At 44.9% G+C, this 25,865-nt stretch overlaps 1 protein-coding gene across 8 annotated transcripts in view; it reads left to right on the plus strand.

Annotated features, from left to right (window-relative positions):
• Positions 1-25,865, plus strand: part of LOC128692988 (FERM and PDZ domain-containing protein 3) — an 838,384-nt gene that overhangs the window by 291,933 nt on the left and 520,586 nt on the right. The window lies entirely within an intron of this gene.

Below are 25,865 nucleotides of genomic sequence, written 5' to 3' on the forward strand. Positions count from 1 at the left end.
AATTATAACTTTCATTTTTAAAGGGGTGGAGGGGTAAGCCAGCGGAAGGCCTCGGTCAGATGACCAAAAGCTCCAGCTGCGGGTCATCATATGACTAAGACCCGCGTCGAGAAACACTTGTCCTGTTTCCCGACAAATCTTACCTAACACACTATGATGACGCACAAATTTTGGCACCCATGATACCACTACACTGGTATCATTGGTGCCATTAGTACCACTACATTGGTATCAGTGGTGCCATTAGTACCACTACATTGGTATCAGTGGTACCACTAGTACCAATGGTCTCTGCTCGAAGAGCAAAGTAGGTTAACTGTTCCTATCCGCTTAATTACATTCTTTTTTAAAATTCAGAACTTTTGCGAAAGTACGGTTCATTAGACATGTTTCTTCCCCTCGTCTCGCTCATTGGTTGTGACAGAAGTAGTTTATGGTGGTATATTCACTCACAGGGTGAGTGGCACTGTCCAGTACTGTTTTTATGGTGGTATATTCACTCACAGGGCGAGTGGCACTTTCTGATAAATTCGTCCCATAGGGAAAATTACCCTCGCTCTATCCCTTTTTCCCCTCCTCACCCCTCTTCTCACTCTACGCCGTCCACCCATCCTTCCCCTCTCCCCCACGGTCTTCCTCTTCTCCATGCCTCCTCCTCACTGCACAAGCACAATCTAAAAATGCAATTTACATACATTATGAGTGAAGTTTGTGGCTGTTAACGACAAATGGCAATAAGAAGAGCAAACTACCAGGATCACCACCACCACCACCACCACCACCACCACCACCACCACCACACAAAACCCCACCCACCGTCATTACCACCCCCACCAATACCCCACCCACCATTCTCACTCTCCACTACCACCGTCCCCACTGCGTTATACTACCTTGCACAACATCGTCAACACGTACGTGTGTGTGTGTGTGTGTGTGTGTGTGTGTGTGTGTGTGTGTGTGTGTGTGTGTGTGTGTGTGTGTGTGTGTGTGTGAACTCAAATATGTGGTTAGAGGGGTCGAATTACAGCTGGCACAGCTCCTGGCCCCCGCCGTCTCTTTGCTGGCCGTCACTAGGGTCCACCTTCTGCCTTCAAAAGCTTTGTCAAACCTTTAATATATATACAATGTGTGTGTGTGTGTCATTATTAATATTAAATAAAAATCTATCCTGGAAGGTGGCAGTTGGCATGAAATTACATAAGAAACCATTAATATTGAAGAAAATACTGTGTTACGCTGTCACATCATAAGTCGGGTCTCACGAAGACACACGCACTTGGCTATCATACACATTACCGAATGATTCTTATGTACGGGGCCACACGACCTTGTCGGGGAGAATGATAGCCGGGATGATAGTCGCTAATGATAGGCTTGCTGACCTGATCTTGGCTAATTTACGTATGATTGACACGAGTGAAAGAGCTGGGATTGGTCAGTGCCACGAGTACTACCGCAGTTGAAATGAAAGCTGGGATTGGTCAGTGCCAGTATTATAGCCGTGGTAAGGTTGGCCGTGATTGGTCAGTCTGTTAGTGTCCCTCATGGTGTGTTAGTCATACACACACTTGGTGTATTTGCGCTTGATATACACTGTTGATAAAAAAAAAAAAGCATACCACGGGTGGGGTTAGAACCCGTTTTAAGACTCTCTGATCGCGGGTTCTAACCCCACCCGTGGTATGGTTTGTTTGTAATCGTGTCATTACGATTTCGTGAGTCAGTTACACTGTTGTATGTATACTTAACACAGTGTATATATTCTTGCTGTGTATATACACTTGATAAATATTGGTGTATATACTCTGATACACACTTAGTGTATATGCACTGACTCCTCACTGTGGAGTTTATGCATTGATACATGGTTTATATACATTGATACACGCTGTATATACACTGAGACACACTATTGACGTATATACATTGATAAACGCTGTATATACACTGAGACACACTATTGACGTATATACATTGATATACGGTGTATATACACTGATGCATATTTTCACTGTACATGCAATGATATACACTGATGAATATACAGTGATATGTACTGTTGATGTATATACATTGATACACGATGTATATACACTGATTCACTGTGTTAATCAAACACTGGAAAACACTTGGTTATTCGTTGTTTCTCATCTGGTGTGTGTCTCATGAATGTGTAAGATCCAGTAAGACTTTCATTCTCAATTAATGTTTTTTCTTTAATGCATCAGTTTTAGTGGGCAAAATTGAAATGTCCCAAAAAATATCATTGGACACCTAAAAAAAAAGTGCAAAGCATTTCGAAATCTCTTTTTTTTTAATCCCTGGGCTTCCGGAGTCATCTTGGTACAAGGTCTGGAACAATTGTTCCATAACTTAGTTTTTACAAATTTTCAGAAAGTTCGGTCAGTACAATTATTTTTTTCTACAGAAACCGTCATTGTCTTAAAAAATACATGTGAATAAGTGTTCCATTGTTCTTGTAAGGCATTTTGGTTGTTCCATGCTACTTGTAAGACATTTTGGTTGTTCCATGCTACTTGTAAGACATTTTGACTGTTCCATTGTTCTTGTAAGGCATTTTGGTTGTTCCATGGTACTTGTAACACATTTTGGTTGTTCCATTGTTCTTGTAAGGCATTTTGGTTGTTCCATTGTTCTTGTAAGACATTTTGGTTGTTCCATGCTACTTGTAAGACATTTTGACTGTTCCATTGTTCTTGTAAGGCATTTTGGTTGTTCCATTGTTCTTGTAAGGCATTTTGGTTGTTCCATTGTTCTTGTAAGGCATTTTGGTTGTTCCATTGTTCTTGTAAGACATTTTGGTTGTTCCATTGTTCTTGTAAGGCATTTTGGTTGTTCCATTGTTCTTGTAAGACATTTTGGTTGTTCCATTGTTCTTGTAAGACATTTTGGTTGTTCCATTGTTCTTGTAAGACATTTTGGTTGTTCCATTGTTCTTGTAAGACATTTTGGTTGTTCCATTGTTCTTGTAAGACATTTTGGTTGTTCCATTGTTCTTGTAAGGCATTTTGGTTGTTCCATTATTCTTGTAAGACATTTTGGTTGTTCCATTGTTCTTGTAAGGCATTTTGGTTGTTCCATTGTTCTTGTAAGGCATTTTGGTTGTTCCATTGTTCTTGTAAGACATTTTGGTTGTTCCATTGTTCTTGTAAGACATTTTGGTTGTTCCATGGTACTGTAACACATTTTGGTTGTTCCATTGTTCTTGTAAGGCATTTTGGTCCATTGTTCTTGTAAGGCATTTTGGTTGTTCCATTGTTCTTGTAAGACATTTTGGTTGTTCCATTGTTCTTGTAAGACATTTTGGTTGTTCCATTGTTCTTGTAAGACATTTTGGTTGTTCCATTGTTCTTGTAAGACATTTTGGTTGTTCCATCGTTCTTGTAAGACATTTTGGTTGTTCCATTGTTCTTGTAAGACATTTTGGTTGTTCCATGGTACTTGTAACACATTTTGGTTGTTCCTTGGTACTTGTAAGATACATTTTGGACACTGTTACTACGACTATCATCCCCCATCCCACCACAAATCACAACCACCACCACGACTACTACCACCGCCGCCACCACCACCATTATCATCACCATTGCCATTACCACCAACACCATCACCGTTGCCACTTTCAACACTGTCACTATCATCACCAAGCATGGCCATCACTACTGAGCTGTTATCATCGCCTCTACATCACCACAACTAACAGCTGCTACTACCCTCCTCACCATCACTAACAGCTGCTACTACCTTCACCATCACCACCATTAATAGCTGCTCCTATCTTCATTAATAGCTGCTCCTATCTTCAAAATCACCACTAACAGCTGGTCCTATCTTCACCGCTAACAGCTGGTCCTATCTTCAACACCGCTAACAGCTGCTACTACCTTCACCACCGCTAACAGCTGCTACTACCTTCACCGCTAACAGCTGCTACTACCTTCACCGCTAACAGCTGCTACTACCTTCACCACTAACAGCTGCTACTACCTTCACCATCACCACCACTAATATCTGCTACCTCCACCACCACCAACAGCTGCTCCTACACTACCACTAGCAGCTGCTACTACCTCCACCATCACTAACAGCTGCTGCTACCTTCACCATCACCACCACTAATAGCTGCTACTACCTTCACCACCAACAGCTACTCCTATCTTCACTACCACTAGCAGCTGCTACTACCTCCACCATCAATAACAGCTGCTACTACCTCCACCATCAATAACAGCTGCTACTGCCTTCACCACCACTAATAGCTGCTACTACCTCCACCATCACTAACAGCTGCTCCTATCTTCACTACCACTAGCAGCTGCTCCTATCTTCACTACCACTAGCAGCTGCTACTACCTCCACCATCAACAGCTGCTACTACCTTCACCATCACCACCACTAATAGCTGCTACTACCTCCACCATCATTAACAGCTGCTCCTATCTTCATTATCACTAGCAGCTGCTACTACCTTCACCATCACCACCACTAATAGCTGCTACTACCTCCACCATCACTAACAGCTGCTCCTATCTTCACTATCACTAGCAGCTGCTACTACCTTCACCATCACCACCACTAATAGCTGCTACTACCTTCACCATCACCACCACTAATAGCTGTTACTACCTCCACCATCACTAACAGCTGCTCCTATCTTCACTAGTAGCTGCTACTACCTCCTCCATCACTAACAGCTGCTACTACCTTCACCACCACCATAGCACAACAATCTACACACCCACCACCATCACCATTAACAGACTGTGTGAGGCTTTTACCCTATGGCTGAGGGAGGGAGGGAGAGAGAGAGAGAGAGAGAGAGGCGATAAACTCGACAAAATGTATTACACAAAGCAACGATTACAAGTATAGGTGTGGGCGTTACCTGCCACCCACACTGTTGTGGGCGGTGACTGCCACCCACACTGCTGTGGGCGGCACTTGCCACCCACGCTGCTGTGGGCGGTACTTGCCACCCACACTGCTGTGGGCGGTACTTGCCACCCACACTGTTGTGGGCGGTACCTGCCACCCACACTGTTGTGGGCGGTACTTGCCACCCACACTTCATCTCTGTATTATTCTCTCCTCCTTCCTCCACCCTTTGTGTTTCCCTTTAGTGTTTCTCTCGCCAGTGAGAGTGACACTGATCCACACTACAACTTTATCCACTCACTTCCCTCTTCCTCCTTTGTTCTCTCTCTCTCTCTCACTCTCTCTTTCTCTCTTTCTCTCCCCTCCATCCTCGTGTCTGTTCCTTTCACCGCCAATTCATTCCGTCTCTCTGCGTCTCTCACCTCTCTCTCTCTCTCTCCCTCTCTATCCTCCCTCTCCCTCTCTCCTTCTCTGCCGCTTCATTATCATGTTACTTGTGTCTGTCCACTCTACGGAATCCGATTTTCCTCCAGTGTTTTTCCTCACGATTCTATCATTTTCCAACACTGTCTCTCCCACCTGTTTATCTTTTCCATACTTTACGTGTCCTGTTTGTTCGTATGGATCTTCTCTTTACATTTCTGCCATTCTGTTATCTTTATTACGTCCTGTGAGTAACTTGGCTGTTGATCGTAAGCTTCCTGTTTTGACTTGCCCAACTCTCCGTTTTCTTTGACTTGCCCAACACCAGTACATACGCACATCCTCGCACCCCAGGTACCGCCCACTGTGTGGGGGAAACGTTGATAATAAGGCATCACTTTGAGCTTATCCACTGTGTCGATATTGTGTATCATGTCTGTCCACCTTCACTTACAAGGTGAGTAGCACTGTCCAGTACTGTCTTTATGGTGGTATGTTCATTCACAGGGTGCTTGGCACTGTCCAGTACTGTCTTTATGGTGGTGTATCCACTCATAGGGTGAGTGGCACTGCCTTCAGTGCAAAATCTATATAAAAAATGCTCGATTCCCCATTTTTGCTTCAGTATTCTTGCCTTCCGCTCTTGTATTAGTTTTATATGTACACCTCCGCAACACACACACACACACACACACACACACACACACACACACACACACACACACACACACACCTGACGACGCTGGAGGACATAAGTGTCAGGGGAGACATGATAACGACATACAGAATACTGCGTGGAATAGATAAGGTGGACAGGCAGCATGTTCCAGAGGTGGGACACAGAAACAAGGGGTCACAACTGGACGCTGAAGACTCGGGCGAGTCAAAGGGATGTTAGGAAGTATTTCTTCAGTCAGAGTTGTCAGGAAGTGGAATAAGTTCTGTCAAGCACCTTAACTACTGAGAACGCTTGGAAGCACTTGACTTGTACTCGTTGGAACGCAGGAGGGAGAGATATATCATAATCTACACTTCGAAAATCCTGGAAAGAATGGTCCCAAATCTACACACAGAAATCACTCCCTACGAAAGTAAAAGACTGGGCAGGCGATGCAAAATGCCCCCAATTAAAAGTAAGGGCGCCATTGGTACACTAAGGGAAAACACCATAAGTATCTGGGGCCCAAGACTGTTCAACAGCCTACCATCAAGCATTAGGGGAATTACCAATAAACCACTGGCTGCCTTCAAGAGAGAGCTGGACAGATACCTAAAGTCAGTGCCGGATCAGCCGGGCTGTGGCTCGTACGTTGGACTGCGTGCGGCCAGCAGTAACAGCCTGGTTGATCAGGCCCTGATCCACCGGGAGGCCTGGTCATGGACCGGGCCGCAGGGGCGTTGATCCCCGGAATAACCTCCAGGTAATAGTCTAGCAAGTGATGTAGTGGAAGCAGGAACCATACATTGCTTTAAGACGAGGTACGACAAAGCTCGGGGAGCAGAGACAGAGAGCACCTACCAGCGATCAGTGAAGAGGCGGGGCCAGGAGCTGTGCCTCGACCCCTGCAGCCACAGTTAGGCGAGTACAATTAGGCGAGTGTACACACACACACCAGTATGACCACCATTTCACCAGTCCTAACTCCTGCTCACCATTTCAATCAGGTCCTGGACCATTTTATCAGGTTCTGCACCATTTTCTTAGGTTCTGGACTATTTTATCAGATCCTGGACCATGTCATCAGATCCTGGACCATGTCTTCAGGTCCTGGACCTTTTCATCAGGTCCTGGACCATTTCATCAAGTCCTGGGCTATTTCGTCAGGTCCTGGCCTAGCATTTCATCAGGTCCTAGACCATTTTATCAAGCCCTAGATCATTTCGTCAGGTCCTGGACCATTTCATCAGACCTCAGCTCGAAGGACCATAAATTTCCCGTGGGGTCAGCATGTGTGTTTACCTTCGGCCGAGGTATAGGGGTTGGGGGAGGGATATGGGTGGGGGGGGGAGCAATGGGGAGAGGGTTGGTGATGGACAGGGAGGAGGAAGGGGAGTGAGGGAGCCGGGCAAACGAATTTGTTTTGCACTGGTGAGATTGTAACTCAAAGTGCACTTCGGTACTGGAACAAAACACACACACACACACACACACACACACACACACACACACACACACACACACACACACACACACACACATACACATACACATACACATATGTGGATGACATGACGGAAAGGATAGACTCAGAAGTGTCCCTATTTGCAGATGATGTGAGGTTAATGAGGAGAATTAAATCAGATGCCGATCAGACAGGACTACAAAGAGACCTGGACAGGCTGGACCCGTGGTCCAGCAACTGGCTCCTAGAATTTAACCCCGCCAAATGTAAAGTCATGAAGATCGGAGAAGGGCAGAGAAGATCGCAAAGTATAGGCTAGGTGGCCAAAGACTGCAGACCTCGCTCAAGGAGAAAGATCTTTGGGTGAGTATAACACCGAGCATGTCTCCGGAAGCACACATTAACCAGATAACTACTGCGGCATATGGGCGCTTGGCAAACCTGAGAATAGCGTTCCGATACCTTAGTAAGGAATCGTTCGAGACACTGTACACTATGTACGTCAGGCCCATACTGGAGTATGCAGCACCAGTTTGGAACCCACACCTGGTCAAGCACGTCAAAAAATTAAGAGAAAGTGCAAAAGTTTGCAACAAGGCAAAGGGTATGTCCTACGAGGAGAGGTTAAGGGAAATCGACCAGACGACACTGGAGGACAGGAGAGATAGGAGGGTCATGGTAACGACATATAAAATATTGAGAGGAATTGACAAGGTGGACACAGACAGGATGTTCCAGAGATGGGTCACAGCAACAAGGGGCCACAGATGGAAGTTGATGATTCAGATGAATCACAGGGATGTTAGGAAGTATTCCTTCAGAGTTGTCATGAAGTGGAATAGTCTGGGAAGTGATGTTGTGGAGGCAGGATCCATACATAGCATTAAGAAGAGGTATGATAAAGCTCGTAGAGCAGGAAGAGTGACCTAGAAGCGGCCAGTGAAGAGGCGGGGCCAGGAGCTGTGAATCGACCTCTGCAACCACAAATCGGCGAGTACACACACACACACACACACACACACACACACACACACACACACACACACACACACACACACACACACACACACACACACACACACATGCGCATACAACAGGCCTAGTGTCTAATCGACATGTGCCTAGGACCAAATGGTAACTAACACACACACACACACACACACACACACACACACACACACACACACACACACACACACACACACACACACACACACACACACACACACGCACGCACGCACACATTGGTTCTGATTTAATACCACATGTTCGATGAAGCTTTGGCAGCTGAGTTTGTTTGTAAACAGTGTGAGTCGCTGGGTGGACGGGAGGTTCGTTTAGTGAGTAAATACTGAATATGTGAAGGAGACTCGGTGACTGATATTCATCACGGTGAATACAACGTGAGTTTTGTTTTCTATGTATGTACTCAAGGGGGTGGTGCATGTTGGTGTGGGGAGTTAAAGATCATGTAGGGGGTGTTGAGCTTCAGATCATGTGGGGTTGTTGAGCTTAAGCTGCTGGTCCTGAGCTTAACCTTCAGTCGACCTGTTATTGATCTTTGTCGTACTTTTGAATCAGCGTGCAAAAAATGGCGGCAGGTAGAGAAATGTGAAGACACAGCAGGGCGACACTTTATTGCACAATGTTTCGCTCATAGGTGTGCAAAATGTTGTCTAGTAAAGGCTTGATCTGTTCTACAAGTCTTTGTATTACCCGCGTTTTGAATACACGATTGACTTGGACTTGCTTTGCCTCCTCTAGCCCATTCCACTCACTACACTAGTGTCCCGTAGCTCGGTTGGTAGCGCAGTCAGCTCACACAGAGGTCCGTGGTTCGATCCCCGGTACGGGTGGAAATATTCGGGCGTATTTCCTTAACGCAACTGCTGTCCCAGTTCAGTCAGCAGTAAGTAGGTACCTGGATGTTAGTCGACTGGTGTGGGTTGCATCCTTGCAACAAAATTAGCCTAATTTGTTTGAAATGCTCCGCATAACAAGGTTTTTTTATACAGTATGTCATTGATGTCAGCTAGGACTGTATGTCATTGATGTCAGCTAGGACTGTGTCATTGATGTCAGCTAGGACTGTATGTCATTGATGTCAGCTGGGACTGTATGTCATTGATGTCAGGACTGTATGTCATTGATGTCAGCTAGGACTGTATGTCATTGATGTCAGCTAGGACTGTATGCCATTGATGTCAGCTAGGACTGTATGTAATTGATGTCGGCTAGGACTGTATGTCATTGATGTCAGCTAGTACTGTATGTCATTGATGTCAGCTAGGACTGTCATTGATGTCAGCTAGGACTGTATGTCATTGATGTCAGTTAGGACTGTATGTCATTGATGTCAGCTAGGACTGTATGTCATTGATGTCAGCTAGGACTGTATGTCATTGATGTCAGGACTGTCATTGATGTCAGCTAGGACTATGCCATTGATGTCAGCTAGGACTGTATGTCATTGATGTCAGCTAGGACTGTATGTCATTAATGCCAGCTAGGACTGTATGTCATTGATGTCAGCTATGACTGTATGTCATTGATGTCAGCTAGGACTGTATGTCATTGATGTCAGCTAGGACTGTATGTCATTGATGTCAGCTAGGACTGTATGCGTTGTACTTGTAGAAATAAAGATTATTATTATTAAAATGCTTTCCTGCATCTGTGGAGGGTACGTGAGTCAGCGGACCTCCAGCAGCAATAACCTGATTGACCAGGCAAGCACTAAACAACCCGACTCAGGGCCTGGTTGCTGGAATGGGAAAACTCTGGAAACCCATCAAAGGTATATACAAAGGTGGCTGGCCTGATTATTCAGCCTTTCCTTTGTGTCTTATTCTAATTCTTCTCATTTTAAACAGTCTGTCCTTATCCACCTGATTATCTTGTACTCCGTGATCGTGGCTGTCACCTTTTACCCTACTTTGATATCTGTAGGTCCGCAATTCTTCCGTCTCAGGCGTCTTCAAGTGGTTGACTAGGTGAGGGCTTCACACTAGTTCTGCGTCCTCGTCTGGTGTAGTGTATCTTGAATGATTCACAGTTTACGTTCCTGAAAGCACTTCTTAAATATACCAGTCATGTATTTACTGGGGATAGAGAGAGAGAGGTTAAGTGTAATGTTTACCCCTGGGTCCCTTTCATCATGCCTTTCTTGTGGTTGTTTCCCACCCAGATGATACTCGCCAATCACCTCTTCTACCTTCATTACTGTTCACTTGTTGAGTTGATATTATATATTCATTGAAACTTTCCTTCAGTTTGTCTTCCCACAGTAACTGTTATCCTCGTTATTCACCTTACTCTCCAGTTATGGCAGCCACTTTCACACGAATTGCCGGTCGTGCGTTCCTGAGTGCTCGGTACGCGGGGACGCATTTTTATATTTTGAGGTAAAATTTTCTCGTGTACGGTAACAGATTTGGAGAATGGGTTGTCTTCTCTGCTTGGCATTATGTGGAGAGAGCAACATGTGGGCATCAGTTGCCCCCTTTACACATGTTAGATATGGTATTGTCTTACATAGTAACATATGATTAACTTACCTAGGATACCATATTAAAGTCGAAGTAAGTCTTGTGTTATCTAAGTATTAGATGCAGTAACAGTCACAGATAACAAACACTGCCTTGTGTCAACAATGTAATGCTTGTGTAGTATATTGTGCTAATTCATTAATAAGCAGGCGTCCTGGCCGAGCTTAGTCACGTGACCCCCTCGCACATACGTCGTGCCTCAGAACGCTCTGTCTCACTCTCGACAAGGCCTAGGAGGCAAACAGATGTGCATAGGCCTGGTTCAAAACGAATATTCAATACAGTACCTCCAGTAGCAGTTCTATAGTTGTATTCTACCATCACTTCCTCAATCTCAAACCCCCATACTTATGTCTCATCCATGGGATCAGATCTATTGTTTAACACTCGGATGCTTTCTGAGAGACCTTCTGACAGTTGAAAGAGGACGGCAATGTGAGCAGAAGGATGATTGTAATGTGCGCACACGATAAGTGTGTTGAAGGGAGATGGAGAGATACGAGCATGTGTGGTGGGCAGGGCATTCTTCACGAGGCGTCTGGTAGTGATTCGGATGGGCCTTTTCCAGCGACACCTTTTGTGCCTTTTCAACGGTATCCTTTTGTCCCATTTTCATTGGTATCTTATTTTTTCTGGTGGCATATTTTGCATTTCTTAGAGGTTTCTTTGTTGTCGCGTTCAGTGTTTTGTTTGCGCCTCATACCTGCAGATTTTCCTTTATTTCTCATTGCTTCTGTTGTGATCTCTTCAGCGCCTCTGTGTTACTTATCCAGCGTTTTTTTTTTTTTTTTGACATCTTCATCATTCTGGTTACTTATCCAGCGCCTCTTCTGACGGATACAAAGTAGTACTTTCTACGGTATTGAGAGAAGACAGCGTATCGGTCTGTGTGGAGGGTTATCAATAAAGCAGTAACTGACTAAATAAAGTTGTATATCAAGCGATATGTTTTCACAATAAAGCTTGTTCTGTGCCTGTCTTTTCTTCATCTTTCAATAATTTCCAGCGCCGCTTTCAAACCATTTAACAACACTCTTTTCTGCTTCTGTTTCTCTCCTGTTTTTGCCACTTTTCAGTTTGTGTCTTTAGCATCTCCCTCATTGTATTTTTTTTTTCGCCATTTCCAGCGGCTCTTAATTTTTTTTCCAGCAGTTTAAGCCTGGTATTAGCGTCGTTCCAGCAACACGGTTTTCCTGACTTTTTTTCCAGCAGCGTGGCCGCTTCCAGGCCCATGCTGGGCCTGGAAGCGTCATCTTGGAGGCGCTTATGTATCGCATTCCTTAGCTGGAATGGTCCCCCACTTGCCTGGGTTTTACCGCCCGACGGAAGATTTTTATTCCCATCAATTTGTTGACGTGAGTGAGCGTGGCTGCCGGTAATTGAGACGGCGGTCAGGGACTCGACTGGGGAATATGGCCGCGGGATTGACTAGGCTCGCTGAATGGAGGACGGCGGCACGGTGGAGGGAATTGATGGGTTCTGTGGTCTGGAGGATCACAGAGTAGAGGTTTCTGTGGGTCGTGAGGAGCGTAGAGCGAACGATTCTGTTGCTGAGGATCAATGGTTGGGAGAATCATGGAGTGAAGGGTTCTGTGGTAGGGAGGATCAGTTGAGTGGAGAGAACTGGGATTCTGTGTTTGAGTATTTGCTTATTCTCATCTTGTTTATCCACTAAAATAATACAAACCTGTATACAGTACAATAACATTTAAAATAAACTGTGGATCTTTAGCTACTCAGAAGCCGAACGGAAACTATGAATTCAACAGGCATTTCCCACGTAAGAAGGATCTAAAATAACTCTACATCATTCTGACATTCTTACATTGACAATATAATTCGAATTGATTCATTTCTTATTAAAATGGGCCAAGACAGCTTTACAAAAAAAAAAAAAAAAGATATCTTAAAAATCTGACATAAATGATGAGTTGACCTTTGAGACAGAGCACTGCCCTAGTTAATATGTTAGTTATAGACGCAAATTTGATCACTCTAGATACATATTGTTTGAATTTTATTAAGTTTGTTCGTGTTGTGTGAATCACTTAACCCCAGAGTGACTTCGCTGATCCGACCTCTCGCCTGCCTACGCTTGTATAAATCTACTTTTATATCCCTGTGTATTGCCTGAAGAAACCTGTCCACGGGTGAGACGTCTCCGTAAACTTCCTCTCTGCAATTGTATTTTTTCACCACTTGTCGGTTTTGTGCCATTTGTCTCAATCTCATTAGCATAGGTTATATGTTTCCGTCAAGTGGGCGGAGCATTTAGAAGAAAGACATGGATTTCTGCAACTAACAATACTGAGACCAGCCGGGAATCGAACCCGGGGCATTTAGACTTAACCCACAAGTGAGTTAAGGCGTCGGGAAGTTAGCTTGGTTTCCAGGAGCCCGGGTTCGATTCCCGGTTGGTCGCAGTATTGTTAGTTACCTAAAAACCACTTTGTTCTGTTGATGCATTAATTAATTTCTGCATTAAGTAATCTGTCAGTGAGAAAACCTCCCCGTGGGTGTACCTCGGGACACAGCCCAAGTGTTGCTTGTAAAACCTTGGTAGAGGACAGAGGATAGGATGCCACTGATGTTAATTTTGGTATGCTCAGGTATATTACAGCTCTATCAATATCTGGTGCAGGTTTTAAATAAAGAAATTTGATAAAACTGGTGAGTGTGCAGTGAGGAAGATCAGGGCATTGTTATTATTGAGAGAAGACTTGCAAGACATCTACTGCTTAGGTTGTGCGGGGAAACTTACGACATACCACCTACCACTAGCAGGAGAAGTTACTAGGCATCCCACTTACCACTTGAACCTCCTGATCCTTGCGGGTCGCCGGCAGCAGCAGCCTGGTTGACTAATCAAACACCAGACAAGGCTGGCCCAGGGCCGGGCTGCAGGAGTAGGAACACTCTTTAAGGGTATACTAAAGGTATGGTCATGAAGGAAGATGATCTGGGGAAAATTGGGTAAAAGAGGGAAACATCTGGAGTGCCAACTAAGAGGCTGTGAGGTTGAGCACACTTCAACTCTCCAGGTGGTGGGATGAAACAACATCCTGCTGGTAAAACATCAGCTGTTGGCGGTGAAACATCCGCTGGTGGTAAAACATTAGCAGCTGGTGGTGGCGGTGATGCGGGAATGTTTGTCGTTCATGAGATAAACAAGTTCTCACACACACACACACACACACACACACTGAGGGACATAAGGTGTCTGAGGGACATAAGGTGATAATTGCAGTAATGTACAACCCACCACAGAACTGCAGGAGACCAAGAGAAGAATACGATGAGAGCAACAGAGCCATGGCCGACACACTAGCCGTTGTGGCCAGGAGAGCACACATGGGGGGAGCAAAGTTACTAGTTATGGGTGATTTCAATCACAAGGAGATTGACTGGGAAAACCTGGAGCCCCATGGGGGTCCCGAAACATGGAGAGCCAAGATGATGGATGTAATACTGGAAAACCTCATGCATCAACATGTTAGAGACACTACCAGAGAGAGAGAAGATGAACCAGCAAGACTGGACCTTGTATTCACCTTGAGTAGTTCAGACATGGAGGATATCTTGTATGAAAGGCCCCTGGGAGCTAGTGATCATGTGGTTCTGTGCTTCGACTACATAGTTGAGCTCCAAAAGGGGGAACTACTCAGGCATGAGGAACTTCCTTCAAAACATTCAGTGGGAGAGGGAACTGACAGGAAAACCAGTACAAGAATTGATGGACTATGTGGCAACAAAATGCAAGGAGGCAGAGGAGAGGTTTGTTCTCAAGGGAAACAGAAATAATAGGAAGAACAGAACGAGTCCTTTGTTCACCCAAAGGTGATGAGAATTTGGCCTTACCAGCTAAGATATAATTATATAATGAACACTTAGCTGATAAATGACAGCAAATCGTCTACACAGCCGTCCCTGCAGACGAGGTCTAGATGCTGTCGAAACCATCACAACAGTGGGCTGTCAAGAGATACAATTTGTAAGTATAAATTACCCCTAGGGGGTGTTATGTCAGCATATTTCATTCGATGATGGCTGACAAATACTTACTTGTTTGGACTCAAAAGTCCACACCTTACTGCCGATTATAGGTTGATTACAAACTCCTTGTGACTCAAGAATTGCGCAATCCCCCGATCTACAAGAAATTCGTAACATACCTTGCTCTTTGTAACGTGAGCTATGGTGTTCTCAACACCTTCGACAGATATCGGTGACTTGATAGAAGCTGAAGTGTCCTTGGATGTCCACGTCTTCCATTGTCTAGGAAACGCACACTGGTACACTATGTTCCACAAGATTTGTTTTTATTGTTCACAATGTATCACAAGAGAAGCTGATCACACTTCTCTTAAGTGTTTATTGTGTTGTGTGAGACACTTTATTCACACTAACGCACAGATCAGTGTCCTTTGCTGGTTATCCTGGCGTCAGTGTCTCGTAGTAGAGTCAAAGTTAGTCTGGCGTCGTCACACCGCTCCATGCCGTCACTGCCCCAATGCACAAAAAAAACGCTGACCTAGTACCTTGCATCCTTGTCACCTCCTCGATGAAGCAAAGCAAAATGTTTGTTTCTTGCTGTCTTAATCATAGACAACAATGTACACTAGTTTTACTATGGTAATAAAGTGGGAGCAGGATTTTCCTTAATTGTCCTGCTAAGTAAGAGATGTACTGTCTCTTATAAAAATACACGTTGCAACACCGCTGCAAGGAGCAGAGGTCATTTGACCACGCATACGACATCTGTGATCAATTACTCACTCTAGCAGTAAACAAGACGCTCGCCCCTTCTAGTGGCCCCTCAGGGCTGAGAGGGCTGAAGGGGGCTGATACCCCCCTCCTGGAGAAAATTTCTCCACAAAAGGTGTAGGGAGGCAAAAACTAGGTGTACTAGAGAATGGAAAAGGTACAGAAGACAGAGAACTCAGGAAAATAGAGATTAGCCGAAGAGCCAGAAACGAATATGCACAGATAAAAGGGAGGCTCAGCGACAATATGAAAATGACATAGCATCGAAAGTCAAGACTGACCCGAAGCTGTTGTACAGCCACATCAGTAGGAAAACAACAGTCAAGGACCAGGTAATCAGACTGAGGAAGGGTGATGGGGAATTCACAAGAAACGACCGAGAGGTATGCGAGGAGCTCAACACGAGATTTAAAGAAGTATTTACAGTGGAAACCAGTAGGACTCCAGGAAATCAGAACAGGGGGGTACACCAGCAAGTGCTGGATGAGGTACATATAACCAAGGAGGAAGTGAAGAAGCTGCTATGCGAACTTGACACCTCAAAGGCGGTGGGACCAGACAACATCTCTCCGTGGGTCCTTAAAGAGGGAGCAGAGATATTGTGTGTGCCATTAACAAAGATCTTCATCACATCATTTGAAACTGGGCAACTCCCTGAGGTATGGAAGATGGCAAATGTAGTTCCAATTTTTAAAAAGGGAGACAGACATGAGGCACTAAACTACAGACCTGTATCACTAACGTGTATAGTATGCAAGGTCATGGAGAAGATCATCAGAAGGAGAGTGGTGGAGCACCTGGAAAGAAACAAGTGTATAATTGACAACCAGCACGGTTTCAGGGAAGGAAAATCCTGTGTCACAAACCTACTAGAGTTTTATGACAAGGTGACAGAAGTAAGACAAGAGAGAGAGGGGTGGATCGACTGCATTTTTTTGGACTGCAAGAAGGCCTTCGACACAGTCCCTCACAAGAGGTTACTGCAAAAGCTAGAGGATCAGGCACACATAACAGGAAAGGCACTGCAATGGATCAGAGAATACCTGACAGGGAGGCAACAACGAGTCATGGTACGTGACGAGGTGTCAGAGTGGGCGCTTGTGACAAGCGGGGTTCTACAGGGGTCAGTCCTAGGACCTGTGCTGTTCTTGGTATATGTGAACGACATAACGGAAGGGATAGACTCAGAAGTGTCCTTGTTTGCAGATGATGTGAAGTTAATGAGAAGAATCAAATCGGATGAGGATCAGGCAGGACTACAAAGAGACCTGGACAGGCTACAAGCCTGGTCCAGCAACTTGCTCCTTGAGTTTAACCCTGCCAAATGCAAAGTCATGAAGATTGGGGAAGGGCAAAGAAGACCGCAGACACAATATAGTTTAGATGGCCAAAGACTGCAAACCTCACTCAAGGAAAAAGATCTGGGGGTGAGTATAACACCGAGCATATCTCCTGAGGCGCACATCAATCAGATAACTGCTGCAGCATACGGTGCCTGGCAAACCTACGGATAGCGTTCCGATACCTCAGTAAAGATTCGTTCAAGACTCTGTATACCATTTACGTCAGGCCCATACTGGAGTATGCAGCACCAGTTTGGAATCCACACCTAGTCAAGCACGTCAAGAAATTAGAGAAAGTGCAAAGGTTTGCAACAAGGCTAGTCCCAGAGCTACGGGATTGTCCTACGAAGAAAGGCTGAAGGAAATCGGCCTGACGACACTGGAGGACAGGAGGATCAGGGGAGACGTGATAACGACATATAAAATACTGCGCGGAATAGACAAGGTGGACAAAGACGGGATGTTCCAGAGAGGGGACACAGACGCAAGAGGTCACAATTGGAAGTTGAAGACTCAGATGAATCAAAGGGATGTTAGGAAGTATTTCTTCAATCATAGAGTAGTCAGGCCATGGAATAGCCTAGAAAGTGACGTAGTGGAGGCGGGAACCATACATAGTTTTAAGGCGAGGTATGATAAAGCTCATGGGGCAGGGAGAGAGAGGACCTAGTAGCAATCAGCGAAGAGGCGGGGCCAGGAGCTATGACTCGACCCCTGCAACCACAAATAGGTGAGTACACTATATCTGCCTCTCCTCCTCCCTCACGCCATAATTCTTCCTTCATTCTCACGTATCCTAATGCCCCGTGTTTGATGGCATCTCCTTCCTTCTCACCCCCACACAACTCTCGCTCTCCAACCCACCTTCCTACCTTCCCACCCTCCCTCTGACCCTCCCACCCTCCCTCTGACCCTCCCACCTCATCAGTGTGCCACGCCTGCAGTGTTTTAGTCTGGTAGTCCAACATAATCTGGCTCTTCCTTGGACTTGCACATAAAAATGTCTTGGGTACTCTTTTTTTTTTCTAGGAGGAGCCACTCCCTCACTTCCTGCCTTCCCTCCCGCACTCTTTATAACTGTCCCTTCCCCTCCTATTCCTCTCCTTCACTTCCTCTTTCCCTTCGTCCCTCCTCCCTTTACTTTCTCTCTCCTGTGTTTTCTTCCCTTTCTCACCCCTCTGTTTCTCTCTCTCCCTTCTTTCCCTTTCATTATCTGCTGCTTTCCTCCCTTCCTACCCTCTCTTTTCTTTCATCCTTCCCCCTCCTATCCTCCCTCCCTCCCTTAACTCCCTTTCTTCACTTAATTCCTTTGCCTCCTTCCCCCTGTCTGCATTCCCTCCCTTCCTGCAATTATTCTGTTCCAAGAATCGGTAGATATATATTATTTACTAAATAATACCCAACATATTGGTGTAATACCCAGTATAAATAATGTACCGCCTATATAGTCAGTAAACTATTTAAACCACTGAGAACGACTATTTGTACTTGGAATGTACTCTCTGGAGTGGGGGACAGGTGCTTGAGTTTCTGCCTGCCTCCATACACCTGGAATATACTGGAGGGTCTAGTCTCAAATCTGCATAACTACATACAGGAGTCAGAGATACGGGAGGAAGTGTAAAATAGACCTGGCGAGAAGCAGGGTTCCGTGGGTACAATAAGAGAACATCGTATCAACATCCGTGCTCCAAAACTATTCATCCTGCTACCAGCGCATATCAGCAATATTTCCGGGACAGGCCAAGGACCAGATCAACCAGGTTGTGTTGGTTATGTGGGCCAGCAGGCCGCCAACAACAGCCTGGCTGACTAGCCAGTAGAAAAATGCTCTTGAAACCAGTCACAGGTATACCATAGGGCTTGGAGAGGTATGTTGGCACTGGCTAAAAATGGTGGTGTGTTTAATCACTGTTGAATCCCTTGTTTGTGTCAGCCTGTCACTCTTATGGTATTGTGTGGGTGGTATTGTATTAGGAGTATTGTGTTTTTGGTGTTGTGTGGGCGGTATTATGTTGGTGTTTTTGTGTGGGTGGTATTGTGTTGGTGGTAATGCAATGATAGTATTGTGTTGGTGTTATTGTGTAGGAGGTATTGTGTGGGTGGTATTGTATTGGTTGTATTGTGTTAGTGGTTTTGTGTTGGTATTGTGTTAGTGGTGGTGTTGGTGGTTTTGTGTTGGGGGTATTATACTGGAGATACCCATTCCTGAGGCTCTCCCTTCCCTCCAGCCCTGACTTTGTTTTCCATTCCCCCATACCCCCCCTTCTCTCTCTCTCTCTCTCTCTCTCTCCCTCCCTCCCTCCCTCCCTCATTTTGCCTGTTCCTCCTTGTACACTTTGCTCACCTCTCCATCGTAGCTTCACAGAGTGGTTGTGTGCCACCCATTGGCTGAAAACGCTGTAGCAGTGGCACTTGCAGCAACTTGGCAGTGATCTCTTGTAGCAGCCTGGCGGTGACACTCGCGTAGCAGCCTGGCGGTGACACTCGCGTAGCAGCTTGGCAGTGACACTCATTTAGCATACTAACAGTGGCACTCCCTCAGCTGACAAATTGTATCCCCTTGCTGGTTGCTGGTGTTGTTGATCTTAACACCTCCAGTGGTCCTCTCTGATCCATTACGGTAGACCCGGCCTCCACTGAGAGAGAGAGAGAGAGAGAGAGAGAGAAAGAGAACAACATGACTAGTCAGCAACAACATATGTTTCAGCATGGTGACAGAGAATAGCAATGTGTGTGTTATATGCAGAATTGACGCGGATTTAAACGCATCCATCACGAGCAGGTAGGTACCCTCGCGTACAAGTTCACTAGCAGCTACACAGTCACGTTCCCATACCTGTGTAGTATACACTGTAGGTACACACACATGCCAGTACACACTGCTACACAGTCACGTTCCCTTACCTGTGTAGTCATACACTGTAGATACACACGTATGCTACTACACACACACACACACACACATACACAATCACTCAGTAAATTGGAAGCAACGGGGCAGGTTGTCCGTGTGCGTGTTTGTGTGTACTTATTGGAGGAAGCGGGTCAGATGAGCGTTGTGCATGTTTGTGTGTGTTTACCGAGTTGTGTTTGCAGGGATCGAAGCTCAACTCCTGGCCCTTGTGTGTCTGTGTGTATGTACTTAGTTGAAGTCAGGGGTTTTGAGCTTCAGTTGTTGCGCCTTTAGCCTTCCAAGGCTCTCTAAGGGAGCCACATCTGGAAAAGTTCCAGGGCCCAGTTCATGCATATAAAGGTTTTGAAACTACCTCTAGCCATTGGAAAAAAGTCATCGTCAAGTAACGTTACCAATCAGATAACTGCATTTCCTTCCCAAGGGAAGTCATTATGAGTGAATGGTTCTCACTCATACTGACTGTTTAGACTCTTTCAAAATTTCGTAAAGAAATGGTATGAAAGATATAACAAAAGTGATAGTAAAAAAAAGGTCTTGGAAAGGGCCAATTAGTAACGTAGTAAAGGCACAACCAGATCTCTCCAGTATTTCTGTAATTGAGTCTTAAAAGGTTTTTAACCTCCTTTTGGCTGACTTTATCTGGACTTGTCGATTTTTTAAGCTGTGTCTTACTCTAGTTTATGTTCTCTTCTACTACCACTGCTTAAACTGATTCTCTTCTACTATCCTGCATATACTGTATGTCTTATTCTACCCCTGCATGTATTGACTTATACTACCACTGCTTCACTATTTTTTTCGACACTTGAGACGTGTATCGTGATATTGTTTGCCTGTCAACTGTGTTCAGTTTGCATGTATATCAGATAGTTTAGGTTTGCTCCTGCTGATTTCTACATCTTCTCTAACTGTTGTCATCCTCGTTTTTCAAGTAGGATTTCACGTTCCTGAAGTTGTTATAGCTTTTGTGCCTTTGTAATGGTTGAAACCTTCGGATCTTCTCTGCTTTCGTTGTGTTTAATGCGTATTGTAAGTCAGAATAGGTATACGTTATGCATACATTATGTTTCTTCAAGTTCCTGAATGTCATTAGTAAGTTTGATGGCCTGGTGTACGACAGCTTTGCTGGAATGTTTCTTCTTTGTTGTTTCTTTGTGATTCTGTGATTTAGTTCCCACGTGAGACATTGCCTCGTGCTTCCATGAACTTTGCCTTTGCAGCCATTTTTCTCTTGGACAATCCCCGTTTCCGGGCCAGAACAATGTGTAGGTTTGAGTAGTCATCAGTTCGATTTCCACTCGTTAGTTTTGCGTCATCTGCAGACATTGACACTGTTTTCAACCGAACTGGGGATGAACTACACGAGTTGTGCTGGACGCAGGATGAAAGCTTGGTTTTAGTTTACACTAAGCTGGCTAAGAACCAAATAACTGCCGCTACTGCTGGTGTTAGAACAAGCTGACAAAGGACCAGGTAAGCTGCTGCTACTATTAGTGTTAAAATAAGCTAGTTAAGAACCAAGCAAGCTGTTCTTTCTGGTGTTAAGACCAAGTAATCTGCTGCTGCCGCCGCCACTTCTGCTGTTTGTAGTTCAGTTCCTGTGTTAGATAGGATCATGGAGAGGATGGAACACCTCACTGAGTGCTCGAGGTAGGATTAAGAGATGACACTCGGAAAAGTCTTCCTCGATGCTCTTGTTTTTATTTGGGGTCGTCAGCATTCTTCGACATTCAGTGGTGCATTAAGGATCAGAATCCTGCAGGTTAATGTGGGAATCTTATCCTTGTTGTATCTCGGTGATCCAGCCATCTTATTGTGTGAGGGGAAGGAGGGAGGGTGTTGTCGGGAAAGAGGAAAGGTGTTGTAGGGAGGGTGTTGCAGGAAGCCAGGAAAGGTGTATGTTGTAGGCAGGAAGGGAGGAGGGTGTTTAGGAAGAGAGGATGCTGAAAGGAGGGAGGGTGAAGGAGGGGGGAGTGACTTATGGGAAAAGGCTGGATTTGGGATGGACGGAAATTAGTTATACAGAGGGAGTAGTTTGGAAGGGAGGGGCTTTTTGTAGTGTGTGAGGGAGAGGAGTTTACTGTTTGATGGAAGAGGAGGAGTATAACATGGAGTAACTGTTGTAAGTGTGGAGGAGGTATAGTGGCAGAGTTAGTCAGTATACATAAAAACAACATACAACCATCTCCACCAACTCCATCAACTCCACTTCTCATCTTCCTCTCATGTTTACATTTTCATACATTAAAAATCTGCCCTTTTGGAAACAAGAAAAAAACATATTGCGCTTCCAGGAATCCATGTCACAACACTGACACAGATACTAACACAGCAACACAAATCGCAACACAGCAACACAAATCACAACACAGCAACACAGATCACAAACACAGCAACACAAATCACAAACACAGCAACATAAATAACAACCCAGTAACACAAATCACAACACGGCGTGAGTCTCATCACTAGGGTTACAATAATGCATGATTCTCAACTGCTAGGGTTAATCTGCTTGATTCTATTGTCCCTTACTTTGGTATGTTAGTGTTATTACCTTACTCTAGCATGGTGGTACTACACGCTACCTTACTCTAGCATAGTGGTACTACACACTACCTTACTCTAGCATAGTGGTACTACACACTACCTTACTCTAGCATGGTGGTACTACACACTACCTTACTCTAGTATGGTGGTACTACACACTACCTTACTCTAGCATGGTGGTACTACACACTACCTTACTCTAGCATGGTGATACTACACACTACCTTACTCTAGCATGGTGGTACTACACACTACCTTACTCTAGCATGGTGGTACTACACACTACCTTACTCTAGCATGGTGGTACTACACACTACCTTACTCTAGCATGGTGGTACTACACACTACCTTACTCTAGCATGGTGGTACTACACGCTACCTTACTCTAGCATGGTGGTACTACACGCTACCTTACTCTAGCATGGTGGTACTACACACTACCTTACTCTAGCATGGTGGTACTACACACTACCTTACTCTAGCATGGTGGTACTACACGCTACCTTACTCTAGCATAGTGGTACTACACGCTACCTTACTCTAGCATGGTGGTACTACACGCTACCTTACTCTAGCATGGTGGTACTACACACTACCTTACTCTAGCATGGTGGTACTACACACTACCTTACTCTAGCATGGTGGTACTACACACTACCTTACTCTAGCATGGTGGTACTACACGCTACCTTACTCTAGCATGGTGGTACTACACACTACCTTACTCTAGCATGGTGGTACTACACACTACCTTACTCTAGCATGGTGGTACTACACGCTACCTTACTCTAGCATGGTGGTACTACACACTACCTTACTCGAGCATGGTGGTACTACACACTACCTTACTCCAGCATGGTGGTACTACACACTACCTTACTCGAGCATGGTGGTACTACACACTACCTTACTCTAGCATGGTGGTACTACACACTACCTTACTCTAGCATGGTGGTACTACACACTACCTTACTCTAGCATGGTGGTACTACACACTACCTAACCTAACATTCCCAGTCTGGTGATACCAACAAACCAAAATTTTTGCTTCAGAATTAACCCGTACTAAGTTATACAGAGAGTGAGAAATTGAGAGAGAGAAAGAGAAGGATAATAGACTAGCTTAATTGCCCATAAACCAGTCGAGAGATTGTGTTTAAACTTACCACTAAAAATCTGAAGCTGTTGGTTAACTTGTGTCGTTATGACTTAGTGGTGGATGTTGTAAATATTGTGCACGCCAGGTGGGGGAAGACGGTGGGCATAGTACCAAGGAAAGAGGAGGGCAGAGAGAGACAGAGAGAGACAGAGAGCAGACTGAGACACAAAGTGAAGAACAAGACATGAAATTTGTGAAAACCCAGTGTGGGTCACTAAGTATTTAATGTCATTGTGTGTGTAATATATATATATATATATATATATATATATATATATATAACCGTGATAGACAGCTTTGTGAATATATTACTTTTTGTGTAAAGTTTAGGGGGTGGGAGCAGGGGAAAGTTAAGGAGGGGGGGTGGGTGAAGGGTGGGGGCTGGGGAAGGGGTGATGGGTGGGGGAGACCATGCATGCTAATAGTGAGAAATTCAATTACCTCGCTGCTGTAGTCAGCTTTGGTCAGATTTACAGCCACTTCATATAAATTTTTCGAAAATAAAAATGTTGAATCTGCTCGATAGGGTGAAAAATGTGTTTTTATCAAAATATGATTCTCATTCTCTCTCTCTCTCTCTCTCTCTCTCTCTCTCTCTCTCTCTCTCTCGTAAGGGAGGAAGAAATGGGAGGAGGCAAGAAGGGACTACGAGGCAAGTTGGGAGGGTTGAGGAGGACTGATCAATTTTGGGAGAGTGGGGGTTTTGAAGGTCTGAGGAAGGAGGTGAATGGGGGGTCTGAACAAAAAACTAATGCATGGGGAAGAATGGGTGAAGGTAGCATTGTTGAGGGCGCCGTTCAGGGCAGGACAGATATCACAGATGCAACACATACAGAGATCACTTACGACACACACAGAGCCAATTAGGCATTTAAATTACCGGAAACTCCTCAGAGTTTAAAATATGTACTCACTGGAGCGGAAGAGGGAGAGAAATGCATGATAATATATACGTGGAAAGCACTTGTAGGCCTAGTCACAAATCTGCACACTACCATAACATACTGGAGTGAGTGACATGGGAAAAGGTGCAAATAAACCGAGAATAGCAGGGGCGCCGTGATCACAATAAGAGAACACTGTATCAACATCCGTGGCCCAGACAATTAGACATCCACCAAAAGATATAAGAATTACTGCTGGAACAAGATAGAAGTATTCAGGGGTCAACTGGACAAGAATCTTCACCAGGTGCCAGATCAACGAAGTTGTGATAGATATACAAGTCAACTGGCCTCTAGCAATAACAACCAAGTTGACCAGGCAAGCCTGGCCCAGGACCGAGCTCGGGAGTATAAAAACTCTCGAAACTCATCAAAGGTAAAGGAAATGGGGAAAGAGAGGGAGGGGAAGGGAGAGGGATGAGGGGAATATATGCAACGTGAGGTAGAGTCTGGGAGAGGGATTAAGACGATAGTGCCAAGAGCAAGTGGAGATCCCTTCTACCTTCACACTCTTATACCTGTGGCCCATCCATCCACAACCCTCCATCCACCACCCCTCCATCCACCATCTTCCCTCAATAACCTTCCATCCACATTCTCCCATCCACAACCTTCCTTACAGAACCTTCCCTCCATCCTCTTCCTACACCCCTCCTTCCACTCGCCTCCCTTCACAGCATTATCAGAGGTATAAAGTTTTTGATGGTGAGGGTCTGTGATTGTATTGTGATTATTACTTTTGATGGTGAAAGTCTCTACTGTGATTGTTACTTTTGATGGTGAGGGTCTGTGATTGTACTGTGATTATTACTTTTGATGGTGAGGGTCTGTGATTGTACTGTGATTATTACTTTTGATGGTGTTTGGGGCTGAGTTTATAAGGTCTGTAAGGCTGTGTATGAGATATATTATCTGACCTTTAAAACCGGTCTGTATACAGGAACAAGACGGGAGTTCTGATTTAGAACTTTTTCTGGCATCACGTGGTGCTTCGCTTGTGGTGTTTGAGAGGCGAGACTTGTCGACTAGTTTGGTTGTTTATGGAGCTTTATCAGAAGTTGATGAAGCTTTATTTGTAGTCTTCAAGAACTCGTTGCAGACGAGTGAATGTTGAGAATAGAAGAACATGGGTATTCCCACGCTCGTTGTTTAACTTGGTATCCCCACGCCCCTTGTTTAACTTGGTATCCTCATT

Source organism: Cherax quadricarinatus, chromosome 38, assembly GCF_038502225.1.
Source record: "Cherax quadricarinatus isolate ZL_2023a chromosome 38, ASM3850222v1, whole genome shotgun sequence".
NCBI lineage: Eukaryota > Metazoa > Arthropoda > Malacostraca > Decapoda > Parastacidae > Cherax > Cherax quadricarinatus.